The 16,496-nt window shown below is 37.3% G+C and overlaps 1 pseudogene; it reads left to right on the top strand.

The window, feature by feature from the left end:
* The first annotated feature begins 13,536 nt into the window (after positions 1-13,536).
* On the top strand, positions 13,537-14,080 carry LOC105884813 (mitochondrial import inner membrane translocase subunit Tim8 A pseudogene; annotated as a pseudogene).
* The last annotated feature ends 2,416 nt before the right edge of the window (positions 14,081-16,496 follow it).

The following is a 16,496-nucleotide window of genomic DNA, read 5'->3' as shown; positions in this document are numbered from 1 at the left end:
CTGCCATTTTTCAACTACTTGGCCTTGGAAAGTTTACTTGATCACTCAGGTACCCAATTTCCACCTCTGTTAAATGGTGGTAAAGATACCTTTATCATGGGGTTGTGGTGCAGACTAAATGTGATAATATATAATGTGCCATGCATATACTTAGTGCTCTAAAATGCTACTATCTTTTTTCTTACCTGATAGAAAAGACTAGATTATACTGTGTCAACTCTTAACACAGAAGTTTATCTGTTACATTTCATGTCCAACATGGGGCAGCAGGAGGGATGGCTCAATGGAGTGACTTAAGGACCGAGGGTGATGAAGACTTTTTATATGTGCTTCCTTGATCACAGAAACAGTGGGAAGATAACATGCACATTGACTCTTAAAACTTCCACTTGGAAATGATGTACTTCCCTTCTACTCACATTCCATTGGTCAAAACAAGTCACATGTCCATGCTTAAATTCAGAAGGGGGCAGGAAGTACAATCACCATGTATACTGAAAGCAGACAGCCAGAAAAATTTGGTGAATAATAACGAGATATATCTTTCACAGCACTTGTAATGCTACACATGGAACAAATTCTCAATAAAAAGGTGCTTGTTGAGTGAATATTGGCAAATTTAGGAATGAATTAGACCTCACAGTTCAATAAAACCTTCTCTATTTGAATAAGTTTACAAAACTATAAATGGTTTCCTTTTGAAGGGTAGATAGAAAATTATCATTACCTTTATTTAGGAGGTGTTCAGCTGCAATGCTGTGAAACCTTGTGACTGTATAGCAGAAGCATTGCATTTTAACCTGGGGAGGGGATTGATAGATCATCTCGTCCAAGGTCTCATCAATCTCAGCCCCATATTTCCCCAAAGTGGATATTCAGCCTCTGCTTGAGCATCTCTGTTGGCTAAATAGACTAAAAGTTTGGCAAGAGTTTCTTACTGAAATAATTAAATTTCAGTAGAGTTTTTTTTATGCAGGTTTGTGATTTACAGATTTATAGTTCTCTATTTTACTTTTAGAGTGCTTTGAATTTTGGCTGTGCTCATAAATCTTGCTATGGTGCTAACATCTGGTAGCACAAAGGACATTATTTGGGGAAAAAAATTGATGCATCCTAATCCAACCTGTGGGTGAATTGTTGCTTTAATGTGATTGTTCTGTTTTATGCTTAGGCTTTGTCCCACCTTGGTGAGTACTGAGACATAATATTGCAATTCAGTCAGGAGAGCACCAGGTGGTACATAATGTCATCACTGAAGATGCCGTTACTATGGCATCCAGAACCCTATTCCAGCTCTTGCTTTCACCATCTTTCTCTGTTTTCACAGAGGGACAGAAGCTGCTGCAAACCAGATTTTAATATTTTAAGCATAGCTAAAAGGTTTTGTTCTTTATCAGGATAGATGTTCTTTTCCATCGTTCTTTTTTGTCAAACAAAAGTCTCACTGTGCATAATCCACAGCTTCCCTTGGTGTGAATAGATTCATTATCGAATAGAATATTTCAAAATATTACCATTGTGACCTAACAGTTGAAACAGAGAAAAGAATGAACCTCTGGGAAACATATTAACAAATGAAAAGTTGACAGCCTTCTATACACTGCAGAGTCTCACTGGGAAATGTAATGTTTGTTCTTGTTTCTAAGAACCTTAAAATATATGGATTGTTTATTTGGTTCTCCAGACACGGAAGGACAATCTTGTGCATGGAAAATCTTTAAGGAGAACTTTGGACACAACAAAGGCTTATGATGTTCAGATTCCTGTTTATTAATTCTAATAAACTTTATGGTGATGACTCAATGATAATGTACGATCTTTTGACATGGCCTTTAAGAAAGGGGAAATTCTGAATCTCACAACCAGCATTTTCCCAAAGCCTGTTCTGCAGGATATTATTGAATATTATATAATAGGAGACTTCATTGAAAAATGCTGGACCAAAGCAAATTAAGCAGGAGCCTTAGTATGCTAATGCATAGTGTGATTTTCTAATAGCTGGCTAATATATGCAGTGTTTTCATTCTTGTTTCACCATTACTCCCCACCCCCCTTTTAAAAAGAGTATTTTAATGGCTTCATATTCCCCAAAGCAAATTTTGGGAAGACCTGCCCTAAATTCATTCTTTGAATAAAGTTTTGACTGTCATAAGTACTACCTATATGAAGCATTTCTCACTTAATTAAGCAATATGTGTATGGTCAGATGAAGACATAGTTACTGTAAACAACAATGGATTATACAAATTGGAATCACTGTCAGACATGCTCCAGCATAATCTTCTGTAAGAGATCACTGAAAGGACTTACTGATTTAGCTGCAGTTGCTGGGAGTTTATCAGAAACTTGGACCTCTTACGGTTGAGGGCAATTGAGCAAGCACCATTGTGAAGACACTATCCTTCCATGAATGGGAAACCTACATACTGACCAGCTGAGTACATAACACTGTGTTGCACTCAGGTAGGGTACAGTCTTGTTCTTAGTTTGCTCATATTCCCATTGGAAAGGGAAGTCTTACACATACAAAAAGTGAAATTCCAACGTAATTCAATACTGAATTGAGTTCTAAATGTGTTGTATAGACAAAATTCTGTTAAGAATTTAGAGGAGGGAGAGGTTAGTGGATTGGTTAGAAAGCTTCAGTAGTAGGTGAAATTTGGACTCGCTTGGAAGAATAGCATGATTTTAAGAGGCTGAATTGGACTATGAACTCAGTATGTCTCCCTTCTCTCCCCTCAAATCCCCAATGATCTTAGTGATAATTTGAGATATGATTTATTGCATTATAGAGTATGTCTAAAAATAATCCAGACATTTCCATGCTGTCAAGGTCATCTCTTATAATCCAACAAAATATTTGCTCCATCTAAAAAATGGCATGTACTCTTATTCCTGAAAAGAATGGGGAAAAGGCAGAAAAATACTCAGGGCAAGGGAGAAACTTGGTTATTTGATTTAAAACAGCTTTGCTGCCTCTTTGACAGTAATCTGTTGTAGCAGGTTTCTGTATCTTAACCATAGCAAAAGAAAAATTGGTGCTATTTTAAGACATATGGATTTGCAAAATCCTTTGCTATTTTTTCACAATTATTATTCTTGATATAAAAACAGAAAATAAAAATAAAGGAATAAAAAAACTGAAACAGACATTTTAAAATCACCCAGAATTTTAAGCCCAGAGATAAACAGCAAACTCATGGAAAATTATATATGTAATTATAAATATATTTCATGTATTCATGTATTTATCCATATCTACATATATATAGAAGACTATAATATATATGAAAGATTATATATGCTTATATTTGGTATATAACTATTAATATATATTTACAAATACATATAAATTATTGCATTTATGCTAAATTGAAACCTGATTTTTTTGTATAACAGTATTGGTCTACTTTAATATATGTGTGTCTTTTTTTTTTTTTTTTTTTTGAGACAGTCTCGCTTTGTTGTCCAGGCTAGAGTGAGTGCTGTGGCATCAGCCTAGCTCACGGCAACCTCAATTTCCTGGGCTCAAGCAATCCTCCTGCCTCAGCCTCCCGAGTAGCTGGGACTACAGGCGTGCGCCACCATGCCTGGCTCATTTTTTCTATATATATTAGTTGGTCAATTAATTTCTTTCTATTTATAATAGAGACAGGGTCTCACTCTTGGTCAGGTTGCTTTTGAACTCCTGAGCTCAAACGATCCGCCCGCCTCGGCCTCCCAGAAAGCTAGGATTACAGGTGTGAGCCACCGCGCCCAGCCTTGTGTGTCTTTTTTTTAACCTGTGATGTAATGAACCAATCCCTTATTGTCAGTTTTTTATATTGTTTCTTCTACAGACTTGACAAATTCTTATTTTGAAATAAATGATTCAGATGATTGAGTCATAACTGAGTTCTTAAAATGAAAATCATTGAAGATGTAAAAAAGCGTCATTGTTATTATTTTTATTACTAACCAGTGTTGGTGCTATGGCGTAACCTACCATCAGACAGGGCACAGTGACACAGCAGGATTTTCCAAATTACGGTCTACTTCTTTCTCAACTGCGTTTTGTAAAAACAGAACACAACAATCTCCAAACTTTGAATTAGGATATTTTATTTTCAGCCTAGTTTAGACAAGGTAATATTTCTTTATCTTCATTTCTCCATGTGGAAGGAGAAAAACTCCTTTTGGAAGTTAAGAATTGCCACTCTGTCCTCTTTGGGCACTCAAAATGTTCTCATTGCACCTGCGTCTCAGTTATTGGTGTGGAGTCAGTCACATGCAGAGAAACTCTGACTGTTTTTGATATTGTTTTTAAGTTCCACCGGTGCCAGAGAGAGAGTGAGAGAGATGGGGAGAGAGTACAACATACAAATATAACTGGTCCTCAATTCTTGGTGCACATTAAAAACAACTGGAAACTTTACCAAATACTCTTACCCAGGCTCTTTATAGCTTCGGAGAGTCTGATTTAATTGGTCTCAGGTGAAGCTGGGCATCACTGTTTTAAAACTTTCCAGGCAATTATAATGAACAGCCAGACTGAGGTCCATTAAGGTAGAGAAGCCAAATATTTATATTTCATCTCTAATGGAATAAAACACTATATTCTTTCCTTAGGCCATTGTAAACATGTTTTTGTAAGATATTTACAAATCTTTGGTCAAGACTTTATTAGTACCTTTAAATTCACTTTGTTCAAAGAAGTATGGAGACAATAGAAATGAGTTCTTAATTTTCCCTCAGTGGTAAGAAACAAGCAATTGTACAACAAGTAGAATAACACAATGTTTCACTTTACAGTGTAAGTAGTGAACTGATAGAATGCACCATTTGGAAAGGTAATGCAGGTAGAAAATAGAATAGGTTCCACAGGGTTTAGACAAAATGATGCGTGATAGAGTGTGTAAGAGGAAGTTGGGGCTATTCAGAACACATTTAGCTTTTGAGTTTGAAATCATGAAAATAATTATATTTTTCTTTTCCAAATATCTTTTTGATTCAGCTTGATTCAGCTTGATATTGTAAGAAATATCAAGCTGAAGGAACCACTGATTTTACTCATGTGGAAACTTGTAATACTGTTTATCTTATGGGGTCGCATCACAGAGTTCTAGAGTTGGAAAGGGGCTCTGGACTAATAGAATTCAAGCTCCTCTTGTACTTTTCCCCCCAATTTTAAAAATTGTGGTAAAATACCCATAACATAAAATGTATCATCTTAACCATTTTCAACTCCTCTTATACTTTTCAATTCCTGCTATGACGTCCACAGCAAGTGGGAAACATCTTTTGCTTAAACACTTCTAGTGACAGAGAAATCACTATCTCACATTTAAAGAACATCTCTAGTTGTTATAGAATTCTTCCTTATACTTCATAAAAACATGGTGTCTTATAACTTCCACCCCTTCATTCTATGTGGCTACCTGAAGAAAAAAAAATCTGTAGAGGTAATTACTCTAAGAAAATCAAATAAAATAATTGGCCATTCTTTTCTGTATAGATAAAAAGCATAAACACAATAAAAATTACAAAATACTGTAAACTTTCTGATATTTACCTTGTATGTGAAATGAGTTACTCTAATTAATCATATTTTTAAGTTAATAAGACAGTCATCCCTCGGTATCTGAGGGGAATTGGTTCCAGGACTTCCCATAGATACCAAAATCCATGGATGTTCAAGTTCCTGATATGCAATGGCTGTAGTATATGCCTATAACCCACACACATCCTCCTGTATACTTTAAATCAACTCCAGATTACTTATAATAATAATACAATGTAAATGCATTGTAAATAGTTGTTATGCTGCATTGTTTAGGATATAATGACAAGGAAAAGATATAATGGGTATAAGGATATAATGACAAGGAAAACTGTACCTGTTCAGTACAGACAACTATCCTTTTTTTGCCTGAATATTTTTGATCCAAGGTTGATTGAATCCATGGATGCAGAGTGCATGGATGTGGAGGGCTGACTACAATTCAATTTACTAAATAATGAGTGGCTTCTAGGTACAGAAATATAAAGATAAGAAATGTGAAACAAATGAGCACAAGAACGTGAATTTTTAGTTGTGTGAACAATTTTCAAACTAGAACAAACTCTCTCAATCAGAGAACTAGCGTTTATACTTGAACTTCTCAGATCAATATATTTATCAGTGCCTTATACAAAGATCCAAAAAGCACGTTTATCAAATTTCCAGACAATGTAAGTCTGGGGATGAGATAGGGATAGAGGCAAATGGGTATTGCAGTGCTAGGCATTGGAGTCTAAGATGAGAGGAAAAATGTAGGCTCCTATATATACTTACTGAATTACCCTCCTGTATTATGAACCAAGTAAAAAAGGTAATAAAATCTCAACAATCAAAAACTGTGGCTATATATAAAGCTTTACTTTGTCCAGTATGTTTTTACGTCATTGCCAGCCCTCAGAAACCCTGGGGTGGGAAGCCTCACTAGCCCCTGTTCTGGGAACCACTGGGTGCTTGGAAATAACTACTTCCATTGCACAATAATGCTGGGTCATAAAACAAACAAAAACATGAAAAGAACAGTCAATCTGGCTGGGTGTGGTGGCTCACACCTGTAATCCTAGCACTCAGAGAGGCTGAGGCTGGAGGATTGCTTGAGCTTAGGAGTTCAAGACCTGCCTGAGCAAGACTGAGACCCCCATCTCTACAAAAGATAGAAAAATTAGCCAGGCATGGTGGTGCACACCTGTAGTCTCAGCTACTTGGGAGGCTGAGGCAAGAGGATTGCTTGAGCCCAGGAGTTTGAGGTTGCAGTGAGCTACAATGATGCCACTGCACTCTACCCATTGTGACAGAGCAAGCCTCTGTCTCAAAAAAAAAAAAAAAAAACACAAACAAACAAACAAAAACCCCAGTCTTTATTTAAAATTTTGATATTTTATCATGGATTTTTTTGCATTGATTTTGATGTTTTAAAATATTGTGTTCAAGAGTTGTCTTGTCCTTAGAGTTTTGTTGTCCCTTAAATTTCGTGCTGAAGGTGAGCACCTTACTCGCCTCACCTTAATCCTGGTCCAGATATTTTTTAATATATTGAATAATTGAATTATGATTCATTTAAATATCAGTAAGCTAGAATCAATGAAAGTAAACTAACAAGATGAAATTTATTTGGGGATAAAAGTAAATCTGAAAATTCAGAAAATCAACTTTGAACCTTCAGGTTTGGGAGTCATGGTTTAGCATCAGTTCATGTGAGAAGGAATAAGGAGCTTTAGTTGACTGTGGGCTCACTATGTGCTACCAGTATCACATAGTTATTCAAACTGTAATGAAATTTAATGTGTAAAGAGTAAGAAATTACAAAAGCAACTTTATTCTTCACTGGTCAGGACATTGGAGTACTTCTAGGTTCTGAATTTAAAGATAGACTTCAGCTAAGTAAAGTGCATTTCAGGGACTAAGATGAAGGAATCTGGAAATGTTGTTATATGAGGAATAATAGGAGGAAAAGGGAAAGATTAGTGTGAAGAGAAGATTAAAAGAAGAGAAGAGATTGATGTGTAACTTCCATCACAGTTACAGTTCAAACAGAGGTTGGATAATATGGAGGGAACTTCTGCTTTGGCTGGGAGGGTGATTAGATAATTTCTAATATTCTTTCCATTTTAATGATTCTATTAACCCTGTGCCCAAAAATTATTTAGCAATCCACTTCGAAATGAACATCCTTTTGCCTACTTTGATCTTAGAGGTTCATTTACTGACCGACCTACCCATATCTGCTCTCCTACTCAATTAAGATGGATTAAAGCTAGAATAATTACATTTGCAATGAGAGCTATTAGTCTGAGCAGATTATCTCTATGATAACCTAATTGCATGGGTGCAAATGACTTTGCGTAAATGAGCATTTGACAGACCATTTCTAATAGCTCTTTGTGCAGAGTATAAATCAGTGCAGCATTTTAGATGAACCTTCAGTATTAGGTTTTGACTTTGACTGTGTTCTTCTTAGCAGGGAAGGGACAAGTTGTAATTTTATCTCCTAGAGATGTGCAGGGGAGAAAGCAGGGTCAGTAGAGAGAATTATCATTTACCTATTTAAAATAAGCATACTTCTTTTCTCTGTGTTTCGGTGGCAAAATGACAGACGATGTGTATGTACATCAGGTACTGAGATAATAATTAAGCTCCAAGAACCAGAAGTAATGGTAACGGTATTTAATGAGATTAAGCCTCTTCCAAGATTAACATCTCCTTTCATCTACATTTATTTCCAAATATTCTTTCCTGATATCTTACTGTTTCTTATTATACTTAAATATTTAAAATCATTTGCTTTGTCTCATAATACATATGGAATTAAAATATTTCACAAATCCTAGAAATTTTCCTGAGAAAGGAAAAAGTCATTCATATTGAATAATGAAAACTTTAATTATTAACAAACACTATAATTCACTTAAAAATAATATCACTAATGGAGCTCTAGTCTTATGATTTGTCATCCTTCAGGCTACTGCTGATATTTTTGTTCATGTGAAGTTGCAAAACTGTGAAAGAACACAAAGAACTGAGTGTAAATTCATTACCACTGCATTAAAAGCCCATTCATGCATTCAAAAATTATTTACTGAGTACTCACTTTGTGCTGGGCACTGTGCTTAGTTATTGGCTTGCATTGTGAACAGGTAAACAAGGTGAAGTTTGGGGAATAGATGATAAAATATTGAAACACATAGGTGAATAAATAATATAATTCTGGGCATTGATAAGTGCTATAAAAGCAATGTAGGGGAATGATAGGGCAAGGATAACCTAAGTTAGACAAGTAGAAAGATCTTTTCAAGAGAAGGTCAACTTTCAGCAAAGACCTGAATTAGGTGAGCTAAGGAAAAGTATTAATGAAAAGCTCTGAGAGCCGGGCACGGTGGCTCACGCCTGTAATCCTAGCACTTTGGGAGGCCGAGGCGGGCGGATTGCTCAAGGTCAGGAGTTCGAAACCAGCCTGAGCGAGACCCCGTCTCTACCAAAAATAGAAAGAAATTAATTGACCAACTAAAAATATATATACAAAAAAAAAAAATTAGCCGGGCATGGTGGCACATGCCTGTAGTCCCAGCTACTCGGGAGGCTGAGGCAGTAGGATCGCTGAGCCCAGGAGATTGAGGTTGCTGTGAGCCAGGCTGACACCACGGCACTCACTCTAGCCTGGGGCAACAAAGTGAGACTCTGTCTCAAAAAAAAAAAAAAAAAAAAGCTCTGAGAGAAGAAGGGGTGTAGGGGCCAGACTCCAAGATGACCTCAGGGGTCTTTGCCTCCTGGTATTTCTACCCCTATGGAGTCCCCTTCCACAATGCGTCAGGATTGGTCGACATGACAAGCAGAATACAGTGGAAGTAGTGGTGTGGAAATGCTGAGTGAGGACATAAAAAACATTGCCATTTTCTCCTTGATCTCCTGGAATATTCTCTGGGGGAAACCAGCTGCCATACTTGAGCACACTCAAGCAACTTTATGGAGATGGCCACACGGTAAGGAACTGACACCTCCTGCCAACAGCCAGTACCCATTTGCTAGCCAGCCCTGTGAGTGATCCATGCTGGAGGGTCTACCTCAGTCAAGCCTTCAGATGATGAAAGCCCTGGATGATACCTTCTTGCAACCTCATAAGAGACTCTAGCTAGAGCACTTAGCTAAGCCCCTCCTAAAATTCTGACCCACAGGAACTTCAGGATAATACATATTGTTTTAAATCATGAAGTTTGGGAGTTATTTTGTTGTGCAGGAATGTGTAACTAATACAAGGAGAAAGAACAAGAGCAAAATCTTTCATGCAGGAGCAACCTTGGCATGTTTGAGGAATGGCAAAGAAGCCAGTGTGGCTGGAGATTTGCGGCGAGGGTGAGAGTCATCAGAGATTTCTATTTATGACTTTTTTTTTTTATTAATTAATAGAAGATAACCAAAATTTCAGAAGTACTCAGTGTATATTGCATGCTCATAGTTCTTTCATTTATCTTCTTGGGTTTTACGACTTATGGTAAATCATGCATTTAACCTTCATTTGAAGCTGTGGGATGTAAAATATATTTCAGCTGTGGTCCAGTTTCTGATCATTCCAGCAGATATGTAATGCTTTTTTTTGTTGTTTTTTTTTGTAAAACAGAGAAATACTTTGGATAGGTTAGCCATCCTAAAGCATGACAAAGCAACTTAAATCCTCCAAAGATTAATATTACATAGAATGGAAAATAAATATTAAAAATAAGTCAGGCCATGTAGTAATATTTGATTATCACTAATGATCAGACACAGATGAAGTCTTTGAGGATAAAATAAAAATATAGCAAATAAGGGAATCTGCACTTTTTGACTCATAATTAAACCAAATATTATGGAGGAAATGTCATTGTTAAAATAGCTTTTGGATCAAGCAAATGTCTGTGGAAGATAAGAATAATTAGAAAATGAATTTTCATGTATTAGGGTTTAGTTTATACTAATAATAATCAATCATTTGCTAGGTTGTATCACCTGGGGAGGAAAAATAATACCTCAAAGCAATATTTTTTTTTTTTTTTTTTTTTTTTTTTTTTTTTTTTTTTTTTGAGACAGAGTCTCGCTTTCTTGCCTAGGCTAGAGTGAGTGCCGTGGCGTCAGCCTAGCTCACAGCAACCTCAAACTCCTGGGCTCAAGCGATCCTCCTGCCTCAGCCTCCCGAGTAGCTGGGACTACAGGCACGAGCCACCATGCCCGGCTGATTTTTTTTTTATATTATATATATTAGTTGGCCAATTAATTTCTTTCTATTTTTATGGTAGAGACGGGGTCTCGCTCAGGCTGGTTTTGAACTCCTGACCTTGAGCAATCCGCCCGCCTCGGCCTCCCAGAGTGCTAGGATTACAGGCGTGAGCCACCGCGCCCGGCCTCAAAGCAATATTTTTTATGGCTTTTCTTACATCTCTGTGGGAACACTAGTCCTACTTTAAATTCTTTACAAAGAATATTGGGTTTTCTCTAGAAGTGATTTCTCATGTTCTTCATGAATTAGCCCTTTGATTACCTCTTACTATCCGCCGTTTCCGTTTTCCTACTCTGGATCAAATGGAGAGCCTCTTGGGTACCCCGTAAGCAGCTCTGTTGCTGATGCATACTGATTGCTCTGCTGCTAATATTACTGATGATTCATGAAGCTGATTCCAAGGAGCATAATGTCCAAAGTTGAGACTGCTGATGTTTGTTCCAGGGCTAATGACTAATACAAAATATCCTTGTCAAAGTGACACCTCTTCCTTTTTTTTTTTTTTTTTGAGACAAGGTCTTACTCTATCACCTGGGCTAGAGTGTTATGGTGTCATCACAGCTCACCGCAACCTCCAGCTCCTGGGCTCAAGTGATTCTCCTGCCTCAGCCTCCTGAGTAGCTGGGACTAGAGGTATGTGCCACCATGTCTGGTTAATTTTTCTATTTTTTGTAGAGACGGGGTCTCGCTCTTGCTCAGGCTGGTCTTGAACTCCTAACCTCAAGTGATCTTCCTGCGTCAGTCTCTCAGAGTGCTAGGATTACAAGCTTGGGCCACCGCTGGCCCATGCCACCTCTTCTGTAATGTCTCAGTCAGGTTTGCCAATTGATGTCAAGAATCCTATTTTGCCATGAAGGCACCATCTCTCGTCGCTGTTGCAGTCCTGGACTCCATTGTAGCTGGAATCTTTTATTATTTATGTCTAGATGAGCATTTAGTGAAACACATCTTTTAAGTATTTCTAGATTTATAATTGCAATTCCCTCAATCTAGTAGTCAGTCATAGATCCATGGAAAGCTGGTTTGGATGATAATTTGAGTGATCAATTCCTCTATTCTCAGAATCACTGTCTCTAAATGAAATATTTCCCCCGAGTCTCTATTCTCTCAGGAAAAATTATTTTTTGGAGGTGTCTCTAAAACTTCACATAAATAGGCTCATTGTTACAGCTTTCTTTTGTTCCTGATGTTGATAAGAGGAAGTTAGCCATCTTCAGCCGAGATTGATTCCTCCTTCGGTATTCTCACATATATTTCATCACCAAATCCTATGCATGCTACTAAAATATTTCTTTTCTATATAGCCCTGCTTTTCCACTTTTACTCAGTGGTGCATAAAAATGTTTATCCTGCACACAAATTAAGACAATGGTACCAAACTGTACTAGTAGCTATTTTATTCTTTGTTGACACATACTTACAATAAAAAGAAAAATGAATTTCACTTAAGAATATCTTTGATGAAGCAGTAAAAATTATAAATTTTATTAAATCTCTACCTGTGAGTACAATTTTTTTTGTTTTGTTTTATTATTTTAAGCTCCTCAAGTGATTCTAAAACTTATATCCAAATGAGAGCCCCGGTCTCCTGTATCTTTTTTTTTTTTTTTTAAGAGAGCAATAAAACAAGGACAAAAACTGTGATATTTAATTACAATTTTATGTTATTAATTATATTTTATGTGATTAAAATTCAGTTGCAGTTAAAATGACTATATCAAATCTTAGGTTTCCCCAAAGTATCATCAAAATTAAAATATTATATACTTACAATGATGAAAAGTAAAACATTGTTTGAAAAGTAGGTGATGGTATAGGTGTGTGTTTATATATATATATATATATTTTCTTTCTTTTTTTTGCATAAGCCTTTTTTTTGCACTTAACAGAGTTTAACTGAGCAAAGAATGATTTGCAAATCTGGCATTTAAGTTTTTTATTGGGCAAACATAAGTTTAAGTGATATTTTAGAATATGTACTATTTTGTTCTCTAGGTATTGAAAAATTCCATTTTACACATATTTTTAATATTCTGTGTGACAAAATAGGCTATACAAAGCCCTTCTGTACATACTGAAGTGTGATGGTTGTATTGAGAGAAAGCCCTTGTGTGACTGTTTGATTTGTGAGCCCAACTAACTGCTTTTACAAAAAACATTTTTACTTGAAAAAAATGTCTGGTAGACAAATTACGGTTGTTCGAATTTGGTTATTTGCCAGACAGTTTCTCAAAAATGAACAAAGTGAACCTGTTCCTTCAAGGAACACGACTGACCGTATTTGTTGCCAATGATAAAATTTGAGCTTTTAAAGTTTACAAATTTTGGAATTTGTACATGGCACTATGAGCATGACAGCTTCCAAAGACTTGAAAGATTTTTCTGGTACGGTCAGTGGTAATATTAACGAAAATGTGGCCGAGTCAGGATTCACACCCAGACCTTCCGGCTCCAGTGTCTGGGCTCTTAAGAGAGTTTACTCTTTGTCCTCCCCATGCTTGTCTGCAGAACCAACGAAGCCTGAACCCTTAGCATGACACTGGCAATCTCTACATGTGATACAATTTTCCTTTCTTGCCTTACGTGGGTTCCCTTATTGAGCCCACTCATTCTCCTCAAGTTACATTGTGTGCTGTTCCCAGAAAAACAAAGTCGACTTTCAGAAAACAGAACATGAGCGCTCGCGGGGCGGTCCCTGGGGCGGTCCCTACGGCGGCGGGTTGTGCTTCCGGTTCCGGTTTCGCGGAGACACGTGAAGGTCGGTGAGGCGGTGCAGAGTTCGTCTCGCGCTGGGATGGATTCCTCTTCGTCTTCCTCCGAGGCGGGTCTGGGCGCGGTGGACCCGCAGTTGCAGCATTTCATCGAGGTGGAGACTCAGAAGCAGCGCTTCCAGCAGCTGGTGCACCAGATGACCGACCTTTGCTGGGAGAAGTGCATGGACAAGCCCGGGCCGAAGTTGGACGGTCGGGCTGAGGCCTGTCTGGTGAACTGCGTCGAGCGCTTCATTGATACAAGCCAATTCATCTTGAATCGACTGGAACAGACCCGGAAATCCAAGCCGTTCTTCTCAGAGAGCCTTTCTGACTGACCTCAGCATTACGTTTTTTGGAAAAAAGAAGGTAGTTCAAGAAATGAAGAGCTGTTGATGGGGTGATTGAAGAAATGGCTATGGGGGAATGGGCCCCCATCTTTTGTCACTCTTGGGACATCGTGTCATCCGAGAAAGAACAAAAGACCAATTTGTGGGTGTGAGGGGGCTTGAGGGTTATATGTGTATTTGGTTGTGTTTTTTAATGCTAATCTTGTGAAAATGATTGGCAGAGGAATGGAAAACTAAAAAAAATAAAATAAAAAGAAAATAGAACATGAATCTCTTAGTACAGTGAAATATAGCCATCTTTATATGAGGAGTGGGGAAGCTGATAGTGGGATAAACAGAAGGAATGAGTGGGCTATGTCTATCTGCAAAACATCAAGGGGACCCCGGGGAGCATTTGGGACTATAAATGTGTCTGTATATTTAAGTCAGCGCAGGCAGGCAGAAGGTAAGCTGTGGGTGTTGACAGTCTACAAGAATGAAAGGAAATAGTAAATCCTGGATTTAGGTAGATAAAGGTTGATCTGACAGATGATTCTGAAATCAGGCAGACAATTTGGGTAGCAGGGATCAGAACCCTAACTGGCCAATGCTATAGTTTGGATATGGTTTGTTTGTCCCCACCAAATCTCAAGTTGAAATTTGATCTCCAATGTTGGAGGTGGGGCCTAAGGGGAGGTGTTTGGGTCATAGGGGCAGATCCCTCATGAATAGATTTTTTCTTTTCATATTATTATAATTTTCAGATAGAGTATTGCTCTGTTGCCTGGGCTAGAATGCCCTGATGTCAGCCTAGCTCACAGCAACCTCGAACTGCCGGGCTTAAGCTATCCTCCTGCCTCAGCCTCTTGAGTAGCTGAGATTATAGGCATGGGCCACCACACCTGGCTAATTTTTGCTATTTTTAGTTGCTGAGCTAATTTCTTTCTCTTTTTAGTAGAGATGGGGTCTTACTTTTGCTGAGGTTGGTCCCGAACTCCTGACCTCAAGCAATCCTCCTGCTTTGGCCTCCCAGAGTGCTAGGATTACAGGTATGAGCCACCATGCCCGGCCTCATATTATGTTTTTGAGATATTTCCATATTAGTGCATAAAGAGAGTCCTTATTAGTTTTTTATGGCTGCATAGTTTTACAATGTATACATGTTCCTTACCATGCCCAATCGATCCTATACATTTTTTCAAACATAACTGTCAATTACAGCACTGTGGACAAGATAGCTAATTTGACTTTCCTACTGCCAAATAATTAGTCTCAAATTAGGCTTTTGTTTGGTAGCAGTCTTTTGCCTCCTTTAATTTCTGAGTGATTGCACTTTATATCACAGGGATTCCATCGCTCTTTATGCAGATAATTCTCTGTTAAATGTCGATACCCTGATAATTACCTGATTTTACATTGCTCATAAGATAATCTTTTTGCTTTTTTATTGCAGGTACTGAACACGTCCTCCAAGAGTTTCAAGGTTATCATAGTTATCCCCTGAAATTGGGCAAGGACCTTCAAGTCTTGCCAGAGAAAACTCAAGATGTTTCTATATGAAGAAAATGCTTCCAAACATTTGACTTTGTTATATTTTGTTTCCTCTTCGTGATGGTCATTAGCAAAGACCTAGAATGGTTGTTCGCAAAGGCTGAGTATAAACTGATGCTGGCTCAGTTTGAAAACTATGATATTCGATGTTTTGATTCAAATTTGGAAACAGAGATATTTAAAAGGATGGTATAAAATTGGGGGCAGTTTAAGACTTTGTAGAGCTTACCTGCGTAGTTATATGTTTTCTGCCAAAATAGTTGCTTGTTATGATGTTGACATCTGCTTGGCATGTTTCTCTCTGTATTTCCTTTGGTTTAAAGTTTATTCTAATTAAAACTCTAATTAGCAATATTTGTATTTACCAGGAATGGCGTTTAGCTTTGCAGTATGAGCATAATCTCATTTTGTTTGTTAATTGGTTTGCACTATTAGCTCATTTTAAAATGCCAAGGAAAATTCTGAAGACAAATGAACATAATTAAATTGGAGCATTGGTCACTTCTTATTGCCTCTTTTTCCAATGGGCAGATATTTGTATAGACAGAAACAAGGTCTACTTTAAAGAGAAGTAATTAAGGTTTTAATTTATATTGAATATAAATTGATGAATCCTTTTGTATTTAAGATGATCATTGTGAAATTTGATCATTATGAAATATGAAATGGGAAAAGTGAAACTTATTTGAAGATCCATGTAATAATGCTCTTATCTGAGCAACATTTAAGACTGCATAGGGGTGGCTTATGGTGTAGAAGCGCAAACTTTGAAGTTAGATAGACCTGGGTTTGGGTCTTGGATTTGACATTTACTATATGTCAGATTTTGTCAAGTTATAGGGTGATAGTTCCTTATCTGAAATGCTTGGGACCAGAAGTGTTTCGAACTCTGGATTTTTTCAGTTTGAAATATTTGCATATACATAATGAACTATCTTGGGGATGGGACCCAAGTCTAACCACAAAATTCATTTTATGGTTCATACACACCTTGTACACATAGCCTGAAGGTAATTTTATACAATATTTTAAATAATTTTATGCATGAAACACGTTTTTGACTGTGACCCATTACACATGAT

The sequence above is a fragment of the Microcebus murinus genome, chromosome 10, assembly GCF_040939455.1.
Source record: "Microcebus murinus isolate Inina chromosome 10, M.murinus_Inina_mat1.0, whole genome shotgun sequence".
NCBI lineage: Eukaryota > Metazoa > Chordata > Mammalia > Primates > Cheirogaleidae > Microcebus > Microcebus murinus.
This window is presented reverse-complemented; position numbering and strand designations above follow the sequence as displayed.